The following is a 21,365-nucleotide window of genomic DNA, read 5'->3' on the forward strand; positions in this document are numbered from 1 at the left end:
GAAGAATCATCGTGCCTGAGGCGTGGTCTGTTCCATCTCTCGACATCTCCATGCCGAACGTCTGCAAGAAGCAGCGGGAGAAGTGGCGTCACATCAAGGACTTGGACATTCCTCAGTGCTCCCATGGACAGGTGGAACTGTTGCTCGGAGCTAACGTCAGCGAAGCAGTCATCCAGCAAGAGGTCCGGGTGGGTCAACCAGGCCAACCGATAGCTGTACGTACTGTTTTTGGTTGGACCCTGACTGGCGCTGTGTCCGACCTGCACCCTGGAAAACATGGACGAACTAGAAGAGCGATGTTCATCCAGAAAGGCTCCGTTGCTGACGAGGAACTGGACAACATGCTGAAGGACTGGTGGACAACTGAATCCTTCGGAGCCAAGTATGAAAGGTCAGTGTCACAGTCGAAAGAAGACCGTCGAGCGCAAGAGCTTCTAGAGTCAACAACCACCAAGTTAACCGGCAACCGCTACGAGACTGGCCTCCTCTGGAAGACTGACGACGACACGCCGTTTCCAGACAGCAAGGTGGTGGCTACAAAGAGACTACACGGCACCGAGAGGCGTCTGGTAAACGATCAAGAGAAAGCAGCAGCGTACCAGGCCACGATCGATGCATATGTAAAAAAGGGCCACGCCAGAAAGCTGTCCAGGGAGGAGGCACAGCTCCGGCTACCCAGACGCTGGTTCCTACCACACCATGCCGTGACTAATCCCAATAAGCCAGGCCGCTTCAGGATAGGCTTCGATGCGGCAGCCAGATCGTACGGAACATCGCTGAATGGCAAGCTCCTGACCGGACCAGACCTGCTGAAGAACCTCACCGGCGTCCTGCTCCGTTTCCGAGAAGAAAAAGTCGGCATGGTGGCAGACATCCAAGAAATGTACCACCAAGTCCGTGTCATCGAGAAGGACCGACCTGCGCTCAGCTTCCTGTGGCGCGACCTGGATCAAACTAGAGAACCAGACATCTATGAGATGCAGGTGACCATCTTCGGCGCCAAATCGTCTCCAGCGTCTGCCAACTACGTCCTCCAAAGAACAGTCGCGGACCATGGAGAAGACTGCGGGCTGCCAAAGAAGGCCGTGGAAACTGTGAAGAACAGTTTCTACATGGACGACTTCTTACGATCAGAAGAACATGAAGATGATGCGTTGAAGACGACGAAGCAGGTGACAGAGACACTCTCCCGAGGCGGCTTTCATCTATCCAAGTGGGTAAGCAACTCGAGGCGCGTACTGGAGAGCATTCCCCGAGAGAAGCGCGCCCAGCCGGAACTAGACCTCACAGAAGCGGAGCTGCCCACACAAGGTGCCTTGGGAGTGGTCTGGGATGCTGAAAAGGACAGTCTGAGCTTCAGATTCCGAGACTCAAGCGTCCCGATGACAAAGCGGGGAGTCCTCCAAAGGACTGCGTCGATCTTCGATCCTCTGGGGATCGCCGCGCCCTTCGTCATCAGAGCTAAAATGTTCATGCAGCAGCTCTGGACCAAGCAACTGGACTGGGACGACGAGCTGGATCGTGAGGAGCAGAAAGAATGGGAAGAATGGCTCCAAGAACTGCCAGCACTGAGAAACATCAGTGTCCCACGCTGCCTCCGTCCAACATCAAGTGACACAATAGCGCGTGAGCTTCATGTCTTCTGCGACGCATCAGAGGGAGCGTTCGGAGCAGTCGCTTATCTCCGTACGACCTCACCAGGCACCACGCATCACCGCTCGTTCATCATGAGCAAGACACGAGTTGCACCGCCTAAGAGACTGTCGATCGTCAGACTGGAGCTGCAGGCAGCGGTGCTCGCAGTGCGCTTGGTGGACGCGCTCCAAAAGGAGGTACCAGATCAAGTCAAGAAGGTCACCTACTGGAGCGACAGCCGGGTCGTCCTGCAGTACATCAGCAACGAGAGCAGACGATTCCATACATTCGTCTCAAACAGAGTGGCAGAAATCCACGACCTGTCAGACAAAGGTCAGTGGCGGCACTGCCCAGGACGACTCAACCCAGCCGATCTGTGCTCCAGGGGTGAGACAGTGAAGGAGCTCGCCGACAACCCTCTCTGGCTATCCGGCCCAGACTTCCTCCGAGGCGACGAAGAAGGGTGGCCAGAGCAGCCTCACGTTCAGAGGCTGGCTGAAGAAGATGTAGAAGTGAAAGTTGGAGCCTTCGCCACAGTCACGGTGAGGGATCCAAAGGCAGCACTACCGACACCGAGCAAATTCTCGTCTTGGACAAAATACAAGCGCACGGTGGCCTGGATCCTGCGCTTCCTCCGCAACTCGAAGCTGAAAGGCGAGCAGAAGCGACAGCGAAACCTAGGCCCACTGACCGTGTCAGAGCTCCATGACGCGGAGAAGACCATCCTCCAGATGGTGCAGGCGGAGGCCTACAGGACCGAGCTGCAGCAGTTACAGGCGGGTCAGCAGCTCAACAAGAAGAGCGGCATCGCCGATCTGTCACCAATCCTGGACGCTGATGGCATCTTACGAGTCGGGGGGCGACTAGAAAATGCCCCACTGGACGAAGACGCTCGCCATCCCATTATACTCCCAGCAGGTTCTGATGTGGCGAGGATGATCATCTACGAAACGCACCGTCAGCTCATGCACGCCGGCGCAGAACACACCCTGAACGAAGTTCGCCAGAAATTCTGGATTCCGAGGGGTCGTTCGCAGGTAAAACGAGTCCTTATCGACTGCGCCATCTGTCGCAAGAGAAGGGCGAGACCTCAGCCTCCAAGAATGGCCGATCTTCCCGCTGACCGGTTTAACACCTCCCATCCGTTCAGCTTCGTGGGGATCGACTATTTCGGACCGCTCACAGTCAGGCGGTTCCGCAAGACGGAAAAAATGTACGGCCTGCTGGTGACGTGTCTGGCCACGCGAGCCATTCATCTGGAAGTGTCCAACAGCCTGGATACTGACAGCTTCCTGATGGCCTTCCGACGGTTCGTGGCACGCCGAGGTCGTCCAAAGAAGGTTTTCTCCGACAACGGAACAAACCTGAAAAGCGGTGAACGTGAACTCCGAGAGGCGCTAACACAGTGGAACCAGCAAAAGATCTCTGACGAGCTGAGCCAGCAGCAGATCGAATGGTGTTTCAACCCACCAGCCGCGAGCCACATGGGCGGCATATGGGAAAGAATGATCAGCGCAGTCAAGAGAGCGCTATCAGTCGTGCTCGGCGGCGAGGTGACAACAGACGAGGTGCTGTCAACTGTCTTCTGCGAAATAGAGAGCATGATCAACAGTAGACCGCTGACACACGTCACAGACGATGTGAGAGACCTGACAGCTCTCACGCCGAGCCATTATCTCCTGGGGAGGGGAAGCCGTTGTCTTCCCCCTGGAGTCTTCAGCAGCCAGGATCTGCACTCCAAAAAAAGATGGAGGTACGTTCAAGCGCTGACGGACCATCTCTGGCGAAGATGGAAAAGGGAGTACCTCCATACCCTGATCCACAGGAGAAAATGGCAAGCTGACCAACGGAACCTAGCAGTCGGCGACGTGGTGCTGCTAGCAGAATCTGACACGCCCCGAGGTCACTGGCCGCTGGCGCGCGTGCTGCAAGTGTTCCCGGGGCCTGACGGCCGAGTCCGCGCCGTACAGCTCAAGACGGCAGCAGGTGGTACGTATACCCGGCCTGCCACGAAGGTGGCGCTTCTGGAACTTGCCCCGTCGCCCCCTCAGCCATCTCATTAGCCGACAGAACGCAACCAAGAAATGATGCTGGCTGGCTGTGGACTGTCGAGCCCTCGCCCCTGAACCAGCTGAAGTAAGGAAGGCTGTTGTGCGCGTACGTGCTTACCGACGCACTCACTATTCATCCGTGTTTTGCTTTGTGAATATGAGCCTCGTAACTCGCGCATAACGGCCGTTTGTGTTTGGTAGTTTATTCGATTTAGGCGTGTAAATCGTACTTGTTTGAACGTCTTTGTCGGTGATCGTGTCATTTTGTGTTCTCCCTGTGGTCAAACACGGGGGTGGAGTGATGTCACCGACGAAAGTGCTCGGACCAACCCGCGCTACCGCTGTGCCGCCGTGATAGCCGGCCGGCCGCCGTGCCACCGCGGCGCCGCCGCCGCTCGCTGCAGCCGTCCCGCCGCCGCACCGCCGTCACCCCGTCCAGACTCAGGATGAGTTGTGAGGCATTGTGCGGGGCGGGGCCGCGAGCAGACGCGGCCGGCGGTCGGTACGCGTGCCGCCGACGCTGCCGAGCCGCAGCAGCGCCGCGGCCGCCACCGAGACCGAGATATAAATTAAAGACACGTCGTTTTAAGGCACGTAGGCCGCCAAGCTGGCGCCTTCAGCCACCTCCCCGCTGCAGTGCAAGTTCGCACTCGTTTTGCACACGTCTTAAGCATTGCGTATAAAATGTGGGTCACGTACGACCCCGGCAGAGTCTCACTTCGACCGTCGCGCTGTGCGCACGGACTTATCTGCCCCGCTCGACGCCTCGCCCGGCTGAGCGGGGACAGAGTACAGAAGCACGCGCGCAGACCGACTCTCCTGCGCGCAGCCGCGCCCGGCGGGGCAGTGTCAGTGCTTCAGATTTGTACAGTGAATGTGAATTGTGCTCCGTGTCTGCGTGTTTCATCTACCGGTTTTCTTCACAACTGCTTCCGCTTCTTGCTTCGCGTATACTTCAATAAATCCTCTACGGGAAATCTTCACGTCTATCTACAACTGTAAATCGCCGAATGTCAAAAACCCAGGAGCTCACATAGCAGGCGGGCGGGCTACGAATGTCGCACAAACTCACCGAACAAAATACAGTCCACATCCAACCAGAAAAGAACTCCGAACGACAGTTTGGCGGCGACACCATCAGTCTCAGGGGCCTCCTCTGCCTAGTGTGAATATAAGGACTTCCCAGGCCATCAGTCTCAGGGGACTCTTCTGACTGGTGCCGGATTGAGGGACCTCCCAGACCGAAAGTTTTGGGGGTCTCCTGTGGCCAGTATGAATAGAAGGGCCTCTCAGTCCATCAGTCTCATGGGCCTCTTCTGCCTGGTGTGATTATAAGGGCCTCTCAGGTCATCAGTCTCAGGGGCCTCCTCTGTCTACAGTGTAGATGGATAGGCCTCCCAGACCATCAGTCTCAGGGGCCTCTTCTGACAATTGAGGATAGAGGGGCCTCCTCTGACTAGTGAGGGTAGGGGGCCTTGGCTAGACCGCCAGTGTCAGGGGCCTATTCTGACTAGTGTGGATGGAGGGGCCTCCCAGACCACCAGTCTCAGACCTCTGACTAGTGTGGATAGAGGGGCCTCCCAGACCGCCAGTGTCAGGGGCCTCCCCAGACCAGTGTGGATATTGGAGCCTCCTCAGATCCACTAGGGCCTCTCAGGCCATCAGTCTCAGGGGCTTCGACTGACAAGTATGAACAGAGGGCCTCCTTGGATCCATCACGGCCCCTTGGAGTCCGTGCATGGGGATTCGTGGGACTTATTTTTACCGAGTTTGTTTATTCTGGAAGATGACGACGTCCTCTCAAATCGAGACGAGGGGCCTCGAGTAAAAAGTGGGTGGGCCAAAACACATGGTTGGCCCCCCCACCTCGAAAAGTGGGTGGGCACTTGCCCACCTGGCCCCCCCTGTTCCTACGCCTATGAGCTGATGAGCTCACCATTGCGAGATGCAGCGAAGTACACCTTTTTGCATTTGAATTCAACCATTGGCCATAACTGTTTGAGGAGCCATTTTGACAATCGGCATTGAGCACAACTATTCCGGCGTCGTGTGTTTCATTTCACCCATTCTCCAAAACAGATTGAACACTGAAATGAGCGATCTGCAAAACAGTTTGACACTTCGCCATGACTTCGGCAATGGGCAAAGTACCTCGGCATTTGGTGATATCCCTTCAGCAATGCTTAAAACAGAATAAATGGATATCTGGGCTAGTTTTTTTTCAAATGGACTTAACACACATCGACCATTCAACACTTGAGCACGAACATTTAGGGCATTTATAAGCAATAAGTCAGCCGTTCGTTATAATTTCTTTATAAATGGAATACACCTTTTTGCAATTGAATTCAACCATTGGCCATAACTGTTTGAAGAGCCAATTCGACAATCGGCATTGAGCACAACTATTCCGGCGTCGTGTGTTTCATTTCAGCCATTCGACAAAACAGATTGAACACTGAAATGAGCGATCTGCAAAACAGTTTGACACTTCGCCATGACTTCGGCAATGAGCAAAACTCCTCGGCATTTGGTGATATCACTTCAGCAATGTTCAAAACAGAATAAATGGATATCCAGGCTGTTTTTTTAATGGATGTAACACATCTTGACCATTCACCACTTGAGCGTGAACATATGGGCATTTCTAAGCAATAAGTCAGCCGTTTCTTAGCTTCTTTCTAAATTGAACAGTACGGTAATTGTCAGTCAAGCCATGCAGTACGTTTATCTTACCGATGAGCATTGCCAATCAATGCCACCGACATTTTTTTTAGAATTACCTTTTGACGTCATTTAGTCAATTGTCAACAAGAAAAAACAATGTGCTCTCTTCGGGTTTTTGTTTTTTGCTTGCAACACTACACATACAGCTGAATTCAATATGTGAAATGCATGCATTGAAGTCATTTCCGTCAATGCACCATACCACTCCAACCTAGCACGCCTACGTTGGTCGGTGGGCACTTAATTACAAAAGTTATAATTATGTAAATAGCCTATTCAAAGACGAGCTCTTTATTGGCACATCGAATAAACAAACTGTCCTCATGGCGGAAGCTGACGAACGCCGTGCACATCTGCCATGCATGGTGTGTCAAAAGTGGAAATAGCCGCCCGGCTTTAGTTCGCCAGCCTTGTCAATAGATGGCAGTACCACAATCATAGGTGTCGATTTGTATACTTTTGGGGGTGCCCGGGCACCCCCAATGCTGAGTTGGGCACCCCCCAAGGGGCTCTGGGCACCCCCAACCAAAGTTGGTACTGGCATCACTATCACGGTTCTTTGAGCGCATTATTATTATTTTTTAATTACCTACCGTACGTAAGAATGCGTTGTAAAAAAATATGACGCGATTTTTTTTTTTTTGCTTTGTTTATACCAGAGTCAAGACAGCAGCATTTGGTAGCCATCGTCGCATTCGTACCGCGTCAATGGGGCGGTGTTTCACGGCCGGTAGTAGCGTGCTGAAAGCACACGTGTCAAATTGGGTTTCCATGGAGACGTTGACAAACTAGGACCCTCCAACATAATAGACCCCGCGTTCGATGTCTCTCTCGGACGACGAAGATTCTATGTCGTCCGGCCAATCCCGTTCAAGGTCAGCGGGGGCTCGGCTGCGGTTGTGGAACGTGATTGGCCGGACGGCGTAGAATCTTCGTCATCAGAGAGACATCGAACGCGGGGAGAGTTTTCGGTTCCGGACGTCCTTGAGTTTTGTTTTGAGTGGCGGGGCTTGGGCGGGGCAGTCTTTTGGTCCGAAAGGCGACAGATCATGGTTTAATCTGGGATTCTGCCTCTGGTGAGAAAGAACTTAAGAAGCATGGACATCAGAAGGTTTTTTACCAAAAGAGTAAGTCATTGGTGTGATATACGACTGCATGATTATTGCTTAAGATTGCATACGATGGCATGATAGGTATTGCCGCTGGCTCTTCTTCCGTTGTTTTATAGTCCAAGAGGCTCTTCTATTTATACTAACCAGAAGAGGCCCCTAGGACTGATGGTCTAACAGGCCCTTCTATTTATACTAGCCAGATGAGGCCCATGATACTGATTGTCTGAGAGGCCCTTCTATTCAAACTAGGCAGATGAGGCCCCTGAGAATGATAGTCCGAAGAGCCATGCGGCGGCAACTGGCCGTGGCCATATTTCGGCTCGGTAGGGCCCCACAGAGCTCATGAGAGCACCTCAAGGGCTCCTAAGTAGACACGCTTATCCCCATAAGGGTGCCACGCCGGCTTCTGAAGGCTCCTTGTAGGCATCTAAAGGGCCCTTTCCGGCCTCTAACGGCTCCACCCGCCTGTGATGGCTCCACACCAGTGTTAATGAGCGCCACACAGCGGCGCCTTTGAGGGTCATACTAGTGTCTCTTAGGGCCCTATATCGGTGGCTCTGGGGGCCCCACACCGGCGCCTCTGTGGGCGACCACACCCGTGTATCTCAAGGCTCTATAGGTATATCTGAAGGACCCACACCGACACCTCTGAGGGTCCCACACCAGTATCTCGGAGCTCTGAAGGCCCCACACCGGTGACTCTGATTACTCACCGGCTCCTGAGAGCACCATGTTGATGTCTAACGGCTCCACAAGGCCACTGAAGGCACCACACAAGCTCTCACTGAGCTCTAATGTCCATATACCGGCCTCTGAGGGATTTAAGCCAGCGCATTCATAGCTCCACACCAGCAATTGTAAGGGCTTCACACTGAAGTATCTGAGGGTTCCACACCGGTGTCTCTAAGGGCCACATACCGGCATCTCTGAGGGCCCCATACCGGCGTCTCCGAGGGTCCACATCTGGCGGGCACCCATCAGCGACTGAAGGTCCCACACTGTCGACTCTGAGAGCCCCATCTGCGTCTGGGAGCAACATGCCGTCTCTAAGAACCACAGCGGCCCCTCCGTACGAAAGATGGGCGCCTGCATGCCAAATGGGAGCGGTTCTGAGACAGTAGGGCACCTACGTGCAATAGAGGGGCGCCTCAATGCGAAAGAGGGCTGCCTCTGAGGCCTACATATATGGGCGTCCACATGCAATAGAGGTCTGCGACTGCAATTGATCAATGCCATGGGGGTGCATTCATAAGAAACAGGGGCGCCGGCATGGCAAAGAGAGGCGCCTTCAAGTGTCCATAAAAGAGAGACGCCTATGATAAGCGCACATTGTATGCGACAACGGGGGACTGTGGGACATAGGGATGTCTCTGATGACTATACATAGGGCGCTTATATGCCAAAGAGGGCGCCTATGAAGCTAATGGGGGCACCTGGGAAACGAGGAAGACATTTGCGTAAGGGTTTTCAGGGGTCATGCGCCGTTTGCGGCAAATAGATTCTTAAAAAATCGGAGGGGAATAAGTTTTAAAAATGGTGCGGACTTTCCGCACTGTTCGCTTAAGCGGTTACGCCCCTGGGTACATCTGCCCGATCTCAGAAGCTAGATTTGGAGGTCATACTTGAAAGCAGCCAGCAGGACGAGGCAAAAGTTGGAGGCCCCTGAAAATAGGAGGCCCCCTGGAAAAGGAGGCTCCTTGACAGGGTGGCCCACCCACTTTTCATGACGTTCCTACGCCCGTGCCGGGGGGGGGCAGTGGGGGCAGCTTCCCCCCAACTCTGGGGCCGTGGGGGTGGTGCCCCTACAGCTTTTAGACGGAATACCACACTTTTTTTGCAAATGTTTTCTTTTTTGTTGAAAAGCCAAGGGATGAAAAATAAGTGGCCTAAAACCGGTGAGAAAACTAGATTTGGGGGTACCCTAGGTTGATCTTTATCTGAAAGTAGTTCCCGCGCCCCTGCTCTGGGCACCCCCAACCATTTTCACAAATCGACACCCTTGACCACAATATGGGCAGCGGATCGTGCAATTGACGTCAAATTTTCGTTATCTGCTAAGAATTGAATGGCGGATCTTTTCATGCAAGAATCAAGTAAATCGGTCCACAACTTTTCTAGCAACAGAGATATGAAGTCAAACACCCTGCCAGGCAGAGCGGCGTCGCGGCGGCCGGCGGCGGCCGTTACGCGCCGCCTGGGAGACTGGCGGCGCTGAACGGTTCCGACTTGGCACTGCACTAAAACCTGTTAACTGCTTGGAATAGTTATTATAGCAAAATTTTCATTCAAGTGAAGAATAACCAAGGGCAGGAAGTATGTATGCTTGTGTGCGTACTGTGTAAGCCAAGAAACTGCATTAGCAGATACTCGCTAATATTAGATCCAGCCAAGTACAAACGCATTCCAGGGGATGTGTTTCTGATGGGTCAACAATATTTATCGTTCGAGGGCGGATACAGTTTTAACAATACGAAAAATATTTTTGCACAGCTCTATTCCTTGAATAATTCTCTTCGACGCCTCAATCCTAGTTAAGCGAATTAGCCCACCCTGGTTGAATAAATAAGGCGATTTCGCCACAAGGTCGCGGAAAACCGACCGAAAACGGCTGCGCTCAACGTTAATTTGGGCATGCAGACTCTTAAAAACTCGCATTGGGCGGGCAGGGTTTCCCACGTATTGGCTCCAAAACACCGTATTCGGCTCCCGAATACGTCCAAGTGACCCGCCTCGTTCCTAGTTAAGCTCTAATTAGATCAAGTGACTCATAAGGAGCGAAAAAGCGACAAAAAAACATGAATTTCCCTATGGCGGCGGGCTGCCGGGTTGTCAGACGGCGCAACGGCTATTTCCACTTTTGACACACCATGGACGGTCGCCTTGGTATCCTGGAACTCCCTCACGAGGGCAAGGTTTCGCCAATTTATGAGGCCTATCTCATTTCGAGCCCCAAGGCAATACCGTTCAGCTGACTTAGAATGAGCGCAAGGTGCTGTTTATCGTGTGGGACTCATGCGCACAAAGAAATATGGTGAGCTCCCGGGCTCAGCCGAACGTAATTACCTATACCTATACGGGCTCGTATGCTGGGTGTGCCGGCTGAGGTCGGTCTCGTCCAGTGAACACTTACTGGCCGGCCGGTGTGCTTGTTCCATCATCCACTCGGTTATATGAGGGAAATGTCAAGGATTGGGCCCCATGAGCTGCTCCATACCCCCTGCGGCCGCCAGTGCACACGATCATTTGTTTTGATCATTGCTGATCTGTTTTTCTGAATGCTGAAATTTCCATAGACGGTTTTGGCCAATCATGAATTCCCGGCTGCTCAATGACGAATAGTTTCGACCATTGACGATTTGTTTTGCACAAAGTTGAACCATTCGCTCAATGTCGAGTTGTAGAGGAGGATCGCCAAACAGTTTTGCACAATGGTGATTCTTTTTGACCAACCGCCCATTTGTAGCGCCATCTATATGGCGAATGTGTACAAACGTTTTGCCCAATGGTCAAAAGCTAACGCAAAAAGGTGTAGTACGGTAATTGTCATTTGTCAGTCAAGCTTATATGCAATACGAGACAGATTAAGTATATCGATTTACAAGTGTTGCTGAGCGTTTAGGAAGGCCTTAAAATTAAATATTCATGTTGACATTTAATTCATCATGAATATTTAATCTAAAGGCCTTCCTAAACGCTCAGCAACATTAAATGCAATACGTTTATCTAACCGGCGAGCGATACCAATACATGCAGCCGAGATATTTGGACTTTGGTTTAAAATTACGTACGACGTCATTTTAGTCAACAAGAAAAAACAATGTGTTCCCTTCGCGATTTTTTTTTTGTTTTTGCTTGCAATGTGTTACCTACAACACACGGCTGAATTCAATATGTTCAATGCATTCATTGAAGTCATTTCCATCAATGCACCATACCATTACAACCTAGCACGCCTACGTTGGTCGATGGGCACTTTACAAAAACTTCAATTAATTCGCCTATTCAAAGACGAGCTCTCTATTGGCGCATCGAATAAACAAACTGTCCTCATGGCGGAACCCATGACGGACACCACGCACATCTGTCATGACGGTCGCCTTGGCATCCCGGAACTCTCTCATGAGGGCAAGGTTTCGCCAATTTATGAGGCCTATCTCATTTCGAGCTCCAAGGCAATACCGTTCAGCTGACTCGCAATGAGCGTTAGGTGTTGTTTACCTGTTTGGTGTGGGTCTTACGCCCAAAGAAACATGGTGACTTCCCGGGCTGAGCCGAACCTACGCTGAGTGTGCCGGCTCTGGCCGGTCTCGGACTCTCGATCAGTGAACACTCATCGCCCATCGGCCGCCGTGTGCTTGTTCCATCGTCCACTCAGTTATATGAGGGAAATGGCAAGGATTGGGCCCCATAAGCTGTTCCATGCCCATTGCCCCCTGTGGCCGCTGCAGTGCACGCGATTAATTGTTTCGATCATTGCTGAGGCCTCTTGCACCAAACTACCTAGCTAGGTAAAATCGAAAAACCTGTTTCAGAATAAGCTAATCTAACGGTGGTAGATTTGTTTGCAATAGCCCAATACATAATCCTACATGTGCTTGCTAAATTTTGCACGCAAATTGCTGCATTTGAGACTTGGACTGGGTATACGATGCAAAATAATCCAAGCATTGGTGCAAGAGGATTTTGGTGCAAGAGGCCTCTGATCTGTTTTTCTGAATGCTGAAATATGCATAGACGGTTTTGGCCAATGATGAATTCCCGGCTGCTCAATGACGAATAGTTTCGACCATTGAAGATTTGTTTTGCACAATGTTGAACCATTCGCTCAATGTCGAGTTGTAGAGGAGGATCGCCGAATAGTTTTGCACAATGGTGATTCGTTGTGACCGCAACCGCCCATTTGTAGCGCCATCTATATGGCGAATGTGTACAAATGTTTTGCCCAATGGTCAAAAGCTAACGCAAAAAGGTGTAGTACGGTACGGAAGCTGGAGTCATCAGGAACATCTGTGACCTTAGGGCCAAATGTCCGACGAGGGTTAGCCGTTAGGTCGGCTCCTATAGGTATTCAAGACCTGCTGTATACGTTTAGGCATAGCTTCGACCTGACCCGTTAACCCTCGCGGGCCCGGGGGGGGGGCGTTTTTCGCCCCCCCCCCCTGGCGAATATTTGCGATAGCTCCCGAACGCTTAGGGATAGGAAGGCGAAACTTTCAGGACCTTTTCTCCCATCAATTTGACATCTTCTGAAGTAAAAAATTTGGACCTAGCCCCCTTGATGACGTCACAAGGTCCATTTTTCTAGACCCCTGCACGACAAACTTCGGCGTCACAGACGCAAACTTCAAATAGCTGCTAAAAATAGAGTTATAAAGATAAAGACAAATTACGAGCACGGTTGTGTAGCGTTTGACCTAGAAAAAAATAGAAAAATAGTTTTGGTGACCTGAGGTCAGAGGTCAGGTCAACGACCCCGAAATGTGGTTTTAGTTTTTCGCAAATAACTTCGACAAAAATGGTCCTAGAGCTACGGCAGTGGTACCATCGCATTCGCCTTGTCAAGCCGCGTCGAATGATATATATTTTGTTCGGAAAAGGTCAAATTTTATGCTGACCTCATGTGACCTCAAATGACCTCTGGTTGACCTTGACACATGAAAGGTCGTTTATGATGGATTTGTACCCGCTGATCACGAATCTGGCATCCATTTTCCTCTAAGCCTTCATTTAGAGCTTCCGGTGTGCAAAATTGTCTTATTTATTATTACTAACTTGAATCAGTGAAATAGCCTCTAGCAGGGATACTCTTCTGTGACCTTGACCTTTGAGCAGCCTTGTATCGTAAGATGAACCATAAATAGGGAACTGATAAGCCTCAAAACATTTCAAAACATCTTGGAAGTTAGCACGCAAGATATGCGAAAAAGTGCCAAGTTTGAGGTCAATTTTGAGCGTGACCTTGACCTTGACCTTTCATTTTGAGCACATTTTCAGAATCCTCAGATTCTCTTCTTTCGTTTGACAGCCAATTTTGCCGGTTTGATGCAGCCTGCCGTCCTCTAGAAGGCTTACTTTGAGATCACTACACATGTGGCGGTTTTTGCCTTTGACCTTGACCTCTGACCTTGAAAATTGACCTGAGGTCAAAAATTTTAGGTGCATTAGAATCGTCTCGTAAGGACCTTTCGTTTGGTATCGCTTTTGTTTCCGTAGCTCCCTTATTTACGGAGTTAGACAGGGGGGGGGGGGGGCGAAAAACGCCCCCCCCGGGCTGCGGTGGTTGAGATTACCCCCCGGGCCCGGCCGGGTTAATGTCCAAAGATTGCCTTGCCTTCAGAAACGCATTGCCATTTGCCTTCAGAGGTAAAATTGATAGGGTGAGGAAAGAAGGTGCCAGGTGGTTGTAAATCCGGGCGAGTCCTTTATTGGGCCTTATTGCCGCCTTGGTGATTGATGCTTGGTTGACTCCGTCACTCCAGGGCAGGGCTGCGGAGTCGATGGATTTTAGGGTGACTCCGACTTCGACTCCGACTCCGGCTTCAAAAATCGACTCCGCCACTCCAACTCCAACTCCGACTCCGGACGGTTCTATTAAAATCCATATCATACCTATATTGAAGTTCATTGTTTTTATCTTGCCTGAAACGATCCATTATGCGTTCCAAGGCTTTGCGTTGCAAATATGCATCAAAAATAACATGCAGAATTAAAAAGCATGTTCTGAGGAATTCACCGTCTTCTGCTTCTTTCGCTTCTTTCGCTGTCCTAAACGGCAAACTAACCTTTTTTCGACAAAATCTAATTTCGAGCACAGTATCGTCAATCGAACAGGTGCAGTGCATGACGTTGAGCCATGCAGCGTTAACGCTGATCCGACTACGACTCCGACTCCGACTCCGGGCAGAATTGTCGACTCCGACCGACTCCAACTCCGACTCCACAGGCCTGCTCCAGGTTATACCTACCAAAGCTCTGGAAGTTCTGCCGAATGGTATCAGCCATGAACCGTGTAGCCTGAAGCCTCTAGCTGATTATAAGGGCTCAGTGTCGTGTGCAAAGCCATAAATATACCTATAGGGTCGTGCTCGTGTCGTGTGCATTTTTCAAGTCGATCCGATCATCCGAGTTGTAGGTTGGTCTAGTCTGGTCTAGTCTCGGCGGAATATGGGCTGAATCTAGGCTAAATATTAGGCTACTTTGATTGTCGTAAGTCACAGGTAAACTTTGACTGACATAAGCCGTCTTTACGAGTTGCTAGCTATCTGCAAAACGTGTGCAAAACGTCAGTGGCGGATCCAGGGGGGCAAAATGGGCATTTGCCCCCCCCCCCAAACGGCATAATTTTAACATTACGCCTATGGACGATGCATGGAAAGAATCGATAAATTGTTATAGTTTGCCCCCCAAAAAACTCTGAGCTGGATCCGCCTCTGCAAAATGTAACTCTTCATAGTGCGCTGACAACTATCATGTGCAAGTACTGGTACTTGTTGCTATGTGGACTGTGGACCGGAACTTCAGACGGATTGTCCAACTCTATGAAAGCTGCGACGCATTTGGCGCAGTGGAAACTGGCGCTTTAGAAAGCGGGCGGCGGCCTCGCCCTTGTGTGTGAAATAATAGGTCGATTTTTCGGCATTTAGATCTGTCTGGGATATTTTACATGATTTGAAGGTTTAAGGAAAGGGCCTTCTTTTGTAGAGTCATATCGGTTTTACTTTTTAATTTCTGATCAGCATACGGAGGGCCGAAGATGTGGAACGTGTAGTCCGACGTCAACGTGGACAGGAATTCTGATTCTATTACATATTACAGGAAAAGTTTAGGTAGGTAAGTGATGATTCAAGTAAAAAAGTGAATGATAAGCGATAACGTATCATTATAGTGAACACATGGCCCTGGTTCTGTATTAATTTTTAGCATTTTCAGTTTGCTGTGTTGTTGACTCTGACTCATGCTTTGCATTGCGCGTTGTGTGTATGGAAGCTGCTTACTGAAGGTTATTGAAACTTGGAAGCATAAAAAATTAACATCAGGTGCAATATTGCAAAATTAAAAGTCTAAAATTTGGTTGCTTGCAAGAGCAGAAAAAGGTATTATAGATGTTTTTTTCAAAAGGACTCTTGGCTCCAAGTATGTTTTTTGAATAAGCACATGTTTTAGCAAGCAAAATGGGCTAAAACTAAACCTGAAAAGTTGAATGTCAACTAACTTGAACATGTGATTTCTTCTTGATAATCTCAATGTGTGTGTATTGTGTTTTGGAACTAGATATAAGAACAGTGGTGATGTCATGCTGTCAAACTTGTATTGCAATGTAACGTATAACTACTGGAACCGCTTACTCGATTACAACCTCAGCAACAGTGAAAAACCCAAATTTTGCCCACATTTGTTGACAATTTGTTCCATCACACAGACATTTGGGTGCCTGCTGCCACCACCACCAGTGACGTTATCATAGTATGCTCATTTTGAAGGCACAATTTCCAGGTACTAACCGTGCACAATTTAAAGAGATTATTTTTTTGGTAAAAAATTCTTGGCCAGCCACTGAAATTGCCAAAACTCACATGAGAGCTTCGATACCTAATGAACTTTGAGCCGGCATCCTTTTGAAAAAAAACATACTGTAGTAAAATTCTAGTAGGCCAAAGTATTTGTGAAACAATTGATGAACAGTTGCAGTTATGATTGCTCACATTTCAGAAATTAATCTGCATCAAGTTACAATTACATATCAGGTTGGGGAGGATTAATAGGAAACTAAGGGCCTGTTCCAGCGCCTCCAGAAACCTCCAGAAACCTCCAGAAAGCTCTAGAATCCTCCAGAGAGCGTTCCAGCGCCTCCAGAAAGCTCCAGAAAGCTCTCGCCAAAGCTCCAGAAACCTCCAGTAGCCTCCAGAGAGTTGGGAGGTCCAAATTTCTCTGGAGGCTCTGGTCTACAATTATGGCGCACATGTGACAATCACGAATGTAAACAAAGGACTTTTGACTGATTATTTTACAACTTGAATGAAAAGAAAATTACATTGCTATAATTTTGTTAATCTTTCGTAATAAAATTGAAAACAAATTTTGCGTTTCAAGAGAGATCAATCGTCATTCTTTTGGTATCTGTGATGCCAATCTCCAGAAATCTCCAGATTGCGTTCCAGCGCCTCCAGTGAAACCTCTGGTAGAGCCTCCAGTCAAGAATTTTTACTGGAGGCGCTGGAACAGGCCCTAAAACTGGATGTGGTGCATTTTAGGTAGGCATTTGTACCATGAAGATATTTTACCCTGACCCATCTTTGATATTGGTGCTACTTACATAGGTACCTTTGCTGCTAATCAGATTTTTTGATAAATTTTGGGTTTCTATAAAATAAATGATTTTCTGGTTTCCTGTAATTTCACAGCCACAGACTGTTTGATATTTATGTTTCTGGTTTAATTAGCTGCTAGTGCTATTGAACTTTTAGTTTTCATGGAAGTATCAACAAACTTGAATGTGCACAATTAAATTTGTTTAGTTTCCATGGAAACTGGAAAGGGGGCTAGCAGAGTGCAATGTAACAGGGTCCTGATCTCATAGCTTGCTGATGCCGATCATACCTTGACATCAACTGTGTGATAGTGGAAGGAAATAACTTGACCTCCTCCTGTGTTGAATGCAGGTGCATTCAACACAGGAATGCACATGCAAGGAAATGCATAGGATATCAGACATGGTTCAAGTTGAGTCATTCCATAATTGGTTCCTGGCAGGTTTTGGGACCTATGGGCTATGAATTGTGATTATACTGACTTAACCCTAATCTTTTTATGTTTTTGTCCATAACTTATGATCCATTCATGATGATAAATTCTAGATGGCACATCCCAGTATGTAGTCACAGTTAGGGCCAAGTTTCCTTTTTATCTCCTTGCCTCTCACTTTCTGAAGAATGATTGCTCTCTTCACCACAGTGCCCTGAAAATTGCCAGTTTGGGTGGATAGTGACATCCAAATGAAAATAATTTTACACTATCACGTTCAATTTTCTAGAACAATTTTCACTCCCAATTGTACCAGTAAAGAGTATCTGTGTTTATATTTGCTGGGTGGCTTTCAATTACTTCAATATTTCCTTCAACTATCTTATAAAGCAGCCCCAACATCCTCAAACATTCACATAATATTAATTGATGATCCCTGTTTCCCATTTTTTTCGTCCCCTCTTACTCACAATTTCCCACTCTCAGCCCACTTTGCAGTGAGGAATATCCCCCTCTGACACGCAGGCCAAAATGTAATTTTGGGACACTGGTTCAACATTTCCTAATCATTACATCCTAATACAGTACTTTACATTACATTACACATTACATCCTAATCATTCATGCTGTCTCAGGAAGCTCCAATGCAACTTTCTTTTTCCTGAACACACACCTGCTGAGAAGGAAATCTCTTTCTCACTGCCTCTTTTTGTAAGTTTCATTTTGTTTTTTAGTTCTTATACCCTTATGTACCCTTTAGCATGCCTTTGTTACCCTGATTTTTCACACATCCTTGCTCTAATGTCAAAAATCACATTAAAGATCTTGAATTATTAGTGCTTTATGAATGAAATCATTTACAGTTGAAGTGATGTTTTTATGTTTTTATATGCACCTTTAACGATAGCCCTTGGGCTACTGCTTGAGTGAAGAAAAACAGGATATGATTAATTTTAGCAGTGTGATGTCTTTTTTTTGTCATAATGCATACTGATACTGGGAATATTGAGTTGAAAGTTAATATTTCTGGTAGAAAGGGTTCAAACACTGGATGCACACTAGCTTTTCACAGTGAGTGCCTAACTGGGTCAAAATACATTGCAATCAATTCATTTGTACCATTTGTACTTTTTTAAAATTTAGTCCGAACCTTTCGATAGGAAGGATTCACAAGGACAGAGCCACCGCTTAGCGAAGCTTGTTGCGGTAACCCTGCCCTCTACCCTCCGATCGCGCAATTCCAGTTCTATGGAAGAATTTAGAGTCCAAAGTTTAACGCGCGCACATAGCCGCGCACGGCCGGTCCCCTCACTGACTTCGCCTGGCTACGGCCTGCCACCAACCGCAACCATACCCGTCAGGAGGCCCATAAATGTCAAGCGCCCGTCGCGCTTCGAACCCGGACTGTTATAACCGGGAACGCGTGCTCTCACCACGCGGAGTCCAACGCTCTACCAACTGAGCTACGGGATCGGCAAATTTGTAATTCAAATTGCCTTTTGTGCCCAACTGTTGCTATACGCTCAAAATTTGACATCATGCCCTTAGACTACCTCTTGGCTTGTATGAGCTCGAGCCCCGACATCAATCTCTAACACATCTTATGAAGGTGTTCACCACAAACTTGTTGTAAACATAATTTCAAGGTCGAATAGCATTCTAAGCAAAGGCTGTGCAGGTCCTGAACTTTCTTAAATCAAATACACCTTTTTGCAATTGAATTCAACCATTGGCCATAACTGTTTGAGGAGCCATTTCGACAATCGGCATTGAGCACAACTATTCCGGCGTCGTGTGTTTCATTTCAACCATTCGACAAAACAGATTGAACACTGAAATGAGCGATCTGCAAAACAGTTTGGCACTTCGCCATGACTTCGGCGATGAGCGAAACTCCTCGGCATTTGGTGATATCACTTCAGCAATGTTCAAAACAGAATAAATGAATATCCAGAACGTTTTTCTTTCAAATGGATATAACACATTTCGACCATTCACCACTTGAGCGCGAACATTATTGGCATTTCTAAGCAATAAGTCAGCCGTTCCTTATAACTTCTTTCTAAATGGAACAGTACGGTAATTGTCAGTCAAGCCATGCAGTAGCCCTTTATCTTACCGGCGAGCAATGCCAATCAATGCCGCCGACATTTTTGCTTTAAAATTACCTTTGACGTCATTTAGTCAACAAGAAAAAACAATGTGCTCCCTTCGGGGTTTCGTTTTTGCTTGCAATGTTTTCCTTGCAATGCTACACATACAGCTGAATTCAATTTATGAAATGCATGCATTAAAGTCATTTCCGTCAATGCACCATACCATTCCAACCTAGCACGCCTACGTTGGTCGGTGGGCACTTAATTACAAAAATTGTAATTAATTCGCCTATTCAAAGACAAGCTCTTTATTGGTATGTACATCGAATAATCAAACTGTCCTCATGGCGGGCTCTGACGAACACCATGCACAATGCACATCTGCCATGACGGCCGCCTTGGTGTCCTGGCACTCCCTCACGAGGGCAAGGTTTCGCCAATTTGAGGCCTATCTCATTTCGAGCCCCAGGGCTATACCGTTCACCTGACTTAGAATGAGCGCAAGGTGTTGTTTATCTGTTTGGTGTGGGACTTATGCGCATTGCGCACAAAGAAACATGGTGAGCTCCCGGGCTCAGCCTAACGTATATGCTGAGTGTGCCGGCTGAGGTTGGTCTCGTTCAGTGAAACTTACTGGCCGCCCAGTGTGCTTGTTCCATCATCCACTCGGTTATGTGAGGGAAATGCCAAGGATTGGGCCCCATGAGCTGCTCGATACCTCCCGCGGCCGCCAGTGCACGCGATCAATTGTTTCGATCATTGCTGATCTGTTTTTCTGAATGCTGAAATTTCCATAGACGGTTTTGGCCAATCATGAATTCCCGGCTGCTCAATGACGAATAGTTTTGACCATTGACGATTTGTTTTGCACAATGTTGAACCATTCGCTCAATGTCGAGTTGTAGAGGAGGATCGCCGAACAGTTTTGCACAGTTGTGATTCTTTGTGACCAACCGCCCATTTGTAGCGCCATCTATATGGCGATTGTGCACAAATGTTTTGCCCAATGGTCAAAAGCTAACGCAAAAAGATGTACTAGTGTGGTGGACACTTCTTGGCTTTCATCACCAAACGATGAGATCCTAAAACATCGAGTAGGCAGGCTACACACTTTGCATTCACAATCACCACCAAACATAAACATCACTTTTTTCTTCAAATTATACCCCCACGCCGGTGTTCCGTCCGATTCGCGAGTTCACTAGCGGTCCCGGAAGTGGAGCCGGAAGTGGGTCTGGCGTGCCGCTCTTCCTGTCCCGCGCGGCGTGTCGCTGTCACGTGGGGCGTGCGCGGCCGCCAGCGGATCGTCACCGGTTGGCAGCGGTGCGGGCGGTGTGTCTGTGACTCAACCGCCGACCCCCCGGCTATGTGGTGTGTTGTCGCCCCTACTTCCCGCTGTGCTGTCTCCCTGTGGGAGCGGGATGACGTGCGTGGTTGAAGGCAACGTGTGTGGGTGGTTCGAGTGTGTGCGTGCGTGCGTGCGTGTGTGGTCTAATGCGTTAGCGTGATGAACGATGGTTTTGGTGCAGTTAGGGCTGTTCTGGTGCTGTGTTTCCTGTTTAGTGTGTTACCCGAAAGGTGTGTGAATCGTACAGATGGTTTTTGCAAAGTGTGAATTGGTTGACGATGGTGATTAAATGTGGCTAGTGCTGGTTGTGCAGTAGTACCTATATCGAATATACAGAAATATCAAATTATTGATATATCGCTCAATAACGTTTGTCTTGTAGGTATATCATCAATGGAGCACTGTGAGGCAGATGCGTACCCGAAATTCTTCTAAATACGATTTATTCTCCCTTTTGATTGTACATTTTTAGAGTCACATGACTTGATTATTTCTTAATTTATAGATATGCAAGATTTATTTTTTCCTTTTTTGATACTAGAATTAAATTAAATGTCTTCTGAGTTTGATGTTAAGCATTTGGACAGTAAAAGCTGCCTATAGGTGCGTGTTTATATGCTTGCGTACTCCACCCGCATGGTGTGCGTACTCTTAC

The 21,365-nt window shown here is 48.5% G+C and overlaps 1 protein-coding gene across 3 annotated transcripts in view; it reads left to right on the forward strand.

Annotated features, from left to right (window-relative positions):
* The window catches only part of LOC122386851 (disks large-associated protein 4-like), a 62,395-nt gene that overhangs the window by 24,765 nt on the left and 16,265 nt on the right, over positions 1 to 21,365 (forward strand). Inside the window, exon 1 of one of the 3 annotated variants that reach the window (XM_043376525.1) lies at positions 15,087 to 15,355. The exons of 1 other annotated variant lie outside the window; for it this stretch is intronic. The gene's annotated coding sequence lies outside the window, so the exon portion shown is untranslated. Of the gene's footprint in view, positions 1 to 15,086; positions 15,356 to 21,365 lie in introns of those variants that run through there. One more of the 3 variants, XM_043376524.1, reaches the window with a different exon arrangement.

Source organism: Amphibalanus amphitrite, unplaced genomic scaffold, assembly GCF_019059575.1.
Source record: "Amphibalanus amphitrite isolate SeventyFive unplaced genomic scaffold, NRLGWU_Aamphi_draft 000264F_arrow, whole genome shotgun sequence".
Taxonomy (NCBI): Eukaryota; Metazoa; Arthropoda; class Thecostraca; order Balanomorpha; family Balanidae; genus Amphibalanus; species Amphibalanus amphitrite.